Below are 7500 nucleotides of genomic sequence, written 5' to 3'. Positions count from 1 at the left end.
CTATCTATCTATCTATCTATTTATCTATATATTTATCTCTTTGTCTGTCTATCTGTCTATTTATCTCTCTGTCTATATATTTTTTTTTATTTCTGTATATCTATCTGTCTATTTATTTATTTCGTGTCTGTGTGTCTGTTTGTGTCCTATCTATCTATCAATCAGTCAATCTATCTATCTGTCTATTTATCTACCTACCTACATACCTTCCTGTCTATCTACCTACTTATCTATCTATTTACCTATCTACCTATCCACCTTTACGTCCATCTAGCAAATGAATCACCTTCACATTTCATTTAATCGACTCATAATGAAATCAGCAAAAAGTCCAATAGTATGCGCTCATCTGTGTGTGTGTGTGTGTGTGTGTGTGTGTGTGTGTGTGTGTGTGTGTGTGTGTGTGTGTGTGTGTGTGTGTTTTAGTTCAGTTTTTCATGGGTGTTGTTTTGAAACGGGTAAGCAATGTGTGTTGTGGTGTTGTGAGGAGAGGAGTGAAGTTGCGTGGATGTGTCTGTGGAGTTGAGTGGATGTGTTTGTGGATTTGTCTGTCTGTCTGTGGAGTTGAGTGGATTTCTCTGTGGCGTTGAGTGGATTTTTCTGTGGATTTGTCTGTCTGTCTGTGGAGTTGAGTGGATATGTCTGTGCTGTGAGATTGTAAGGAGAGGTGTGGAGTTGAGTGGATTTGTCACTTGTGTGGTGGATATTTATTGTTTAGTGGACTATTTGAACTTTATGTGGAGTTCATACGTGTTTTTTTTTTTTTTTTTACCTTTTTACTTTTTATCTCACGTACTTTTTTTTTTTTTTTTTTTAGTTAATTTTATCAAGCTTACCATTTTCTTCCTCTTTTTTGTTTAATTCTTAAGTTTCTCAGTCAACTAATTGTTCATACTACCTTGCTTATCACCACTTGAAATTTTGTGTATACTTTATTTAGATCCTCTCAGCTTTTTTTCAATCTTACTTTATCAAACTTACCAAAACTTATCCAGTCTTAATTATTTCCTCTAAGAACTTAATCTGCATCACCCGTGGCAAGTCTATTTATCTTATCTAACTCTACGAAACTCAACCAGTAACTTATACCTCTGATCACTAGACTTAATAAACTTGTGCACCCTTATTAAATCCCTTATGCTTCTTAAACACCTCTATCACCACAACAGAAATGTATGGGTTTTTATTTATTTATCTATTTTTATTTTTATTTATTTAATTTATTTTTTCATTTATACCATGTGGGCTTTTTACGGGAATTTCTGGGCTAAATACTTTTTGGGGTACCTCCTATCTCAAAGCCCACCCGCTAGGAAACCGTTGCCACGAATGAGGAAACCCAACCTACACTCGACCGGTGGACAGGATTCGAACCCGTGCGCTTGAGACCCCTCGGACCCCAAAGCACGCATGGGTCCACTGTACCACGACGGCTTCTAACAAACGAAAAAAAAAAAAACTAACAAAATCTTAAATAAACAACCCCAAACACGTCTTTACTAACGCACTACATACACAACAACAAATCGAGGCCTCTCTAAGGAAGGTCAATTTAAAAAGCTTCAATTTTCTCTCTATATGTGCTTTTGTATGGGTAAGTTGTCGAGGCTTTGAAATACAGGTGAGGTGCATTAAGGGTAACTGAATAAGTGTATAGGTAAAGTCTTCCTGTTCTGGAGCTTGTTAGGTTAGATTGGAGCATTTTCGTTCGCGTGGGTGTTGTTATTCTGGTTCTCCCGCCATCTCTGTGTCTTTTTCTGGTGTTGTCAAGGAAACGATGGCAAGGAAGTGAGTGATAGTCGAAAAACAAGGGATACGTATACACACACACACACACACACACACACACACACACACACACACACACACACACGCAGGTAGATAGATATTGACCACGTGTGTTCTTTTGGCATACAGAATGAATATATAGCAAATAGATTCAGAGAGATTGGGTTTTCTAAATTTGAAACCGAGATGGAAATTAAAAAAAGATGTAGATAAAATATAGATAAAAGAAAGGAAAGATTTAGATAACGGAAAAGGAATGTAAAAGACGGTAAAATTGGATATATATAAAAGATGAAGGGATAATAAGAGAGAGAAGGAGAAAATAGAATGAGAACTGAATACACAGAAATGAAACAAAAAGAACGGTAAGAGAAAAGAGAATAACAATGACATGAAACAAACATAAACAAAGAAGAGAAAAGTAAGATACACATTGAGACACATAAAATTAAGACCACTGAAGGAAAAACACACACACACACACACACACACACACACACACACACACACACACACACACACACACACACACACACACACACACACACTCGCTACCCTAGATAAGGTGATATGAAAGGCACAAAAGCTTATTATAATATTCCATGCATATAATTTAACAGGAGGGAAGGTTCATCTGCGTATCTGAGAAGCAGCGGCGCCTTTCCTAGCCTTTGTGCTCCAGGGAATGGCGTTTCAGTGTTGCTAATAACTACAGTGCACCTTCAGAAGTGACGCGCTGGTGTGGAAGGAAGCCAGGCGTGTGTTAGGGAGGCAGACTGGAGCAAACTGAGGCACTGCTTTCCCTGGGGGTTCATCATTAATCCCTTCAGTACTATGACGCGTTTCCATATTCATCCTGCTTACTGTTTGGTGATTTTATACAGCTTGGAAAACTTATATGGCAATTTGAATAAGAGACGACTCAGGCCATTAATCTTCTGACCTCCATAGATTCTTCCTAAAGTCAATAAAATCGTCTAATAATACACAGAAATCAAGGTAAAAAATGCGTCTCAGTAATGAAGGGGTTAAGTGTTCTTGGCCTTGTTTTTGGTGTATATTGGTGTTTGGTGTGTCAGCCGCCGTGGTACAGTGGAACCATGCGTGCTTTGGGGTCCGAGGGGTCTCCAAGCGCACGGGTTCGAATCCTGTCCATGGTCCGAGTGTAGGTTGGGCTTCCTCACTCGGGGCAACGGGGTTTCCTAGCGGGTGGGCTTTGAGATAGCAGGTACCCCAAAAAGTACCCTTTTTAGCCCAGAAATTCCCGTGAAAAGCCCACATGGTATAAATCAAATAAAAAAAGGAAGAAAGAAAGAAAGGGATGTGTGTGTGTGTTTGTGTGTGTGTGTGTGTGTTGTAGTGATGTATAGTTGGCTAGTAAAGGTGTATCTGGGTTTGTTTCCTTGTGTTTTTCCTTATTTTTTGGTGTTTTATTGTGTCAGAATGGAAGAGATCTATGTCCGTTTTGCTCTCATGTATAGTTTGTAAAAGGTTTGTTTGGGCGTGTTTTTATTGTTTTTTGTGTGTTTCGTTTGTCAGAATGGAGAGAACATGTTTGGTTCTGGCGAGGCGTAGTCTGTTAGTTTATAAAGGTGTGTGTGGGTGTGTATATTCGTGTTTCCTTGTTTTTTAGTGTTTGGGTGTATCAGAATAGAAGGAATATGTGTGTTTCACTGTGGCGTGGTGTAGTTTGTTAGTAAAGGTGTGTTTGTTTCAGTTTATTTTGTGTTTTCTTAGTTTTGTGTTGGTGTATTTTGGTGTTTGTTTTGTCAGGAAAGGAGAGAGACGGACTGGGAAATATTTGAGTGTGTTGTTGTGATGTATAGAGTGTTGCAAGGTAAAGTTGTGTTGAGTGTGTTTATTTCTGTTTGTCGTTTTTGTGTTGCAAGGTAGAATTGTGTTGAGTGTTTATTTGTGTTTGTCGTTTGTGCGTTCCTTCATATCGTGTTTGGTTTGTGAGGAAGAAAAGCAAGTGTGATGAATTTAGTGTTTGCTTCTAAGTGTATTTTATTAATTAGAAAGTAAAGATATGTTAGTTGTATTTTTATTCACTTTTGTTACAGTAGTAATTGCATTTTTTATGAAAGAGAAAAACTGGCAAAGGGCAACAAAAAATAGAAAAAAGCCCACTTGTTAGCCAGTTCCCTTGCAGATCAAAGGGTCAGCTGTAATAAAGGGAGAAATGTCTAGAAACCTCCCTATTTAAAAGTCAAGAAGTTTAGAATGTATTTTGTATTTAATTAGAACAGAAAGCGTAGGCATATCAGATTTATTTATTTTGTATGTTGTTTTAATGTATATTCAAGTTACTGTAGTGATGTAGAGTTGATTAATTAGACACCAAAAGACGTTAGAATGAAATATATAAAAAAGATAATTCTGAGTAAAGATAATTGAAGCACTGCAAGGAATCACTCATAAAAGCCAAACAAAACGAATCAAAACGTAACAATTAGAAACATGACACAAACTCACCTTAACGCACACCAATAATCCAAATAACGTTATAATTAAATAGATAAAAAAAATAATAATAATGCTGAGTGAAAATAATTGAAGCACTGCAAGGAATCACTCATAAAAGCCAAACAAAACGAATCAAAACGTAACAATTAGAAACATGACACAAACTCACCTTATCCTACACAATAATCCTGCTTTTCTCTATAGTATTCGCTCAGTTTCCTCTTTACTTCCGATCTGAGCTTATGTTGGGTACTCTCTTGACTTCATCTCCCTTCATCCAGCTGGCAGACTTACACCTTAATTAGAGAGTCAAACTTTTCTCATTATTACAAGATTTATCAGCGCCTTTTGTTCCGAAGGGAGAGTTTGCATTGACGGAAGATTTAGTCGAGTTTCTCTCCCTTTTTAAATATTTTTCTTCGCTAATTCACTAAGTTTGGTTTGGTCTTGGTGTGTGTGTGTGTGTGTGTGTGTGTGTGTGTGTGTGTGTGTGTGTGTGTGTGTGTGTGTGTGTGTGTGTTTGCTTAATTTCCATTCCCCCTCCTTTCCTTCTCACGTCTGTGCACACATTCTCTCTCTCTCTCTCTCTCTCTCTCTCTCTCTCTCTCTCTCTCTCTCTCTCTCTCTCTCTCTCTCTCTCTCTCTCTCTCCCAATAGAAGCTCAACGAAACCTTTTTAGACAAAGAAAATAGCTTTGCCACTGTTTAAAGCCAATGAATGATGGGTTCATACAATTATCGCCCTTAGCACCGCCTCTCCTAGGGTCGATAATACCAGCGGCGCCTCCACACCCTTACGTAATGGAATTTAGATTAATCCTTTTAAATTTCTTTTGTTCTTATTTTCTTTGCTCTTTTTTTTTGTCTGTTTTTGTGTCCGTGAATTGTCTTTATTTTTGTGCCAAGTTCTTTTTTTTTTTCATATGTTTGGTTTGTTTGTTATTATTTTCTTTGTTGTGGTTATCAATGTTTGTCTTCCTTTTTTTCCTTCATTTTTCTTTTTTTTTTTCATTTTTTGTCTTGTTTTTGTTTCCCCTTTTTTTCATTTTTTTCTGTCGTGTTTTTGTTTCCCCTTTTTTCTTTTGTTTGTTTTGGTTTGTTCTTTTTTTGTGGTTATCAATATTTTTTTTTTATTTTGTTTTTTCCTATTTTTTTCTGTCTGTTTTTGTTCCCCGTTTTTGTTTTTGTTCTCATTTTTTTTTCTTTGTCGTGGTTATCAATGTTTCTTGTTTTCTTTTTTTTCTTTTTCTTTTTCTTTTTTATCTTTATTTTGTTTCCTGTTCTAGTTTTTGTTTGATTTGTTCTTATTTTATTTTATTTGTCCTTATCATTTTTTTTCTTTCATTTTCTGTTTTTTCTTATTTTTTTCTTTGTTTTTGTTTTCCCGTTTTTTTTCTTTTATTTGTTTGGTTTGTTCTCCTTTTTATTATTTTCTTTGTTGTGGTTATCAATATTTCTCTTGTTTTTCTTTCATTTTCTCTTTTTTTCAACTTTTTCTGTTTGTTTTGTTCTTTTTTTATTTTGTTTTCCTCTTTTTATTTTCTCATTCGTGATTTTTCTTTTTGTCTGTTTTTTCCGATTTTTTTATATCTTTGTTCCTTTTTTTAATTTGTTAGATTTTTTCTTTTTTCTTCGTCGTAGTTATCAATGTTTTTTTTTTCCTTTTCTTTTTTTTCTATCTTTTTATCTTTTCGTTCCTGTTTTTTTATGTTCAGTTCTCATTTTCTTTTATTTTATTCGTAGTTATCAGTGTTTCTCTTCTTTTCCTTTCTTTATCCTTAATTTTTCTCTTTTTTTTCTTCTTTTTCTTCCTTCCATGTTTGTTTCTCCAAAAATTTAAGTTTTCCTATTTTTCTTTTGTCAATTTCATGTTTTTGTCTTGTTTTTCTTCATTTTATTTTTGTCTTCCATGTTCTTGTAAAATTTCTCTTATTATCATTTTCTCCTCCTTTCGTATAACTTTCTCGTGTGTGTGTGTGTGTGTGTGTGTGTGTGTGTGTGTGTGTGTGTGTGTGTGTGTGTGTGTGTGTGTGTGTGTGTGTGTTTTGTCCTCCACATTTGCCTCCCAAATTCCTCTTCTTTCCTACACGTCTTCCTCATCCAATATACATTGCATCTGTATTCGCTTTTCATATCCTCCCCTCCTTCCCTTACCCCCCCTCTCCTCTTCTTCCTCCTCCTCCTCCTCCTCCTCCTCCTCCTCCTCCTCCTCCTCCTCCTCCTCCTCCTCCTCCTCCTCTTCTTTTTTCCCTCACTCCCTCATTTTCATCCTAATCTGCCTTTTCCTCCTCCTCCTCTTCTTCCTCCTCCCTTTTCCTGACCTAATTTCTCTTCTCTCTCCCACTCTCTATCTAACTTTCCTTCTTTCTCTTCTCATATTTCTCCTCCTCCTCCTCCTCCTCTTCCTCCTCTCTTCTTCCTTTCATCTATTTCATCTCCACCTTTCGTTTCCTCTTCTTTCTTTAAATTCTCCGTTTCTCTCAGTTCCTTTGATATTTTTTCTTCTTCTCTCTCTCTCTCTCTCTCTCTCTCTCTCTCTCTCTCTCTCTCTCTCTCTCTCTCTCTCTCTCTCTCTCTCTCTCTCTCTCTCTCTCTCTCTTCTCCCTAATGCAAGAAATAAAAACCTGAGATCTTAATTGCCTCTCGTTGACTCATTTCACTGTAATAATGTTGATTCGATGCACTGGAGGAGGAGGAGGAGGAGGAGGAGGAGGAGGAGGAGGAGGAGGAGGAGGAGGAGGAGGCAGGAAGTCCGGTGTAGGATTGAAAGTTGAGAATTTTGCTAGTTTTGGAAAGATGTGGATGAACGTAAGTGGATTTTAGGGTGTAAGTGGATGTCTGTACCTTGCTTTGGTGTTGTCTGACATAAGTGGATATTTGTCGTTGTGTGTATTGGTGGTTGCATAGTGGTGTTGGGTTCGTGTGTGGCTGATGTCTTGATAATGTGGATGGTTCTAAGTGGATATTTGTACCTTAAGACTGTTTGGGTATTTGATATGAGTGGATATGTTTAGTCTATGGTCGTGTGGATGGTTAGAAGTGGATATTTGTGGTTTTGGAATGGTTTTGGTATCTTATGAGTGAATGTTAAACCCCTTGAGTGTAGTGACGTGTTTCCATATTCATTCTGCTTACTATTTGGTGATTTTATACAGCTTCAGAAACTCATGTAGGGGATTAAAATAGTGAAGACTTTGGCCATTAATCTTCTGACCTCCAAAGACGCTTCCTAATGTCAATAAAATGG

General features: G+C 36.8%; 1 protein-coding gene across 1 annotated transcript in view; it reads left to right on the top strand.

Moving 5' to 3' along the window:
* LOC123512049 (calcium/calmodulin-dependent 3',5'-cyclic nucleotide phosphodiesterase 1-like) overlaps positions 1 to 7500 on the top strand; it is a 509263-nt gene that overhangs the window by 136902 nt on the left and 364861 nt on the right. The gene's annotated exons all lie outside the window — the stretch shown is intronic.

Source organism: Portunus trituberculatus, chromosome 32 (genome assembly GCF_017591435.1).
Source record: "Portunus trituberculatus isolate SZX2019 chromosome 32, ASM1759143v1, whole genome shotgun sequence".
Classification (NCBI taxonomy): Eukaryota; Metazoa; Arthropoda; class Malacostraca; order Decapoda; family Portunidae; genus Portunus; species Portunus trituberculatus.
Note: the sequence above shows the minus strand (reverse complement) of the source record. Positions and strands in the feature narration are given on the sequence as shown.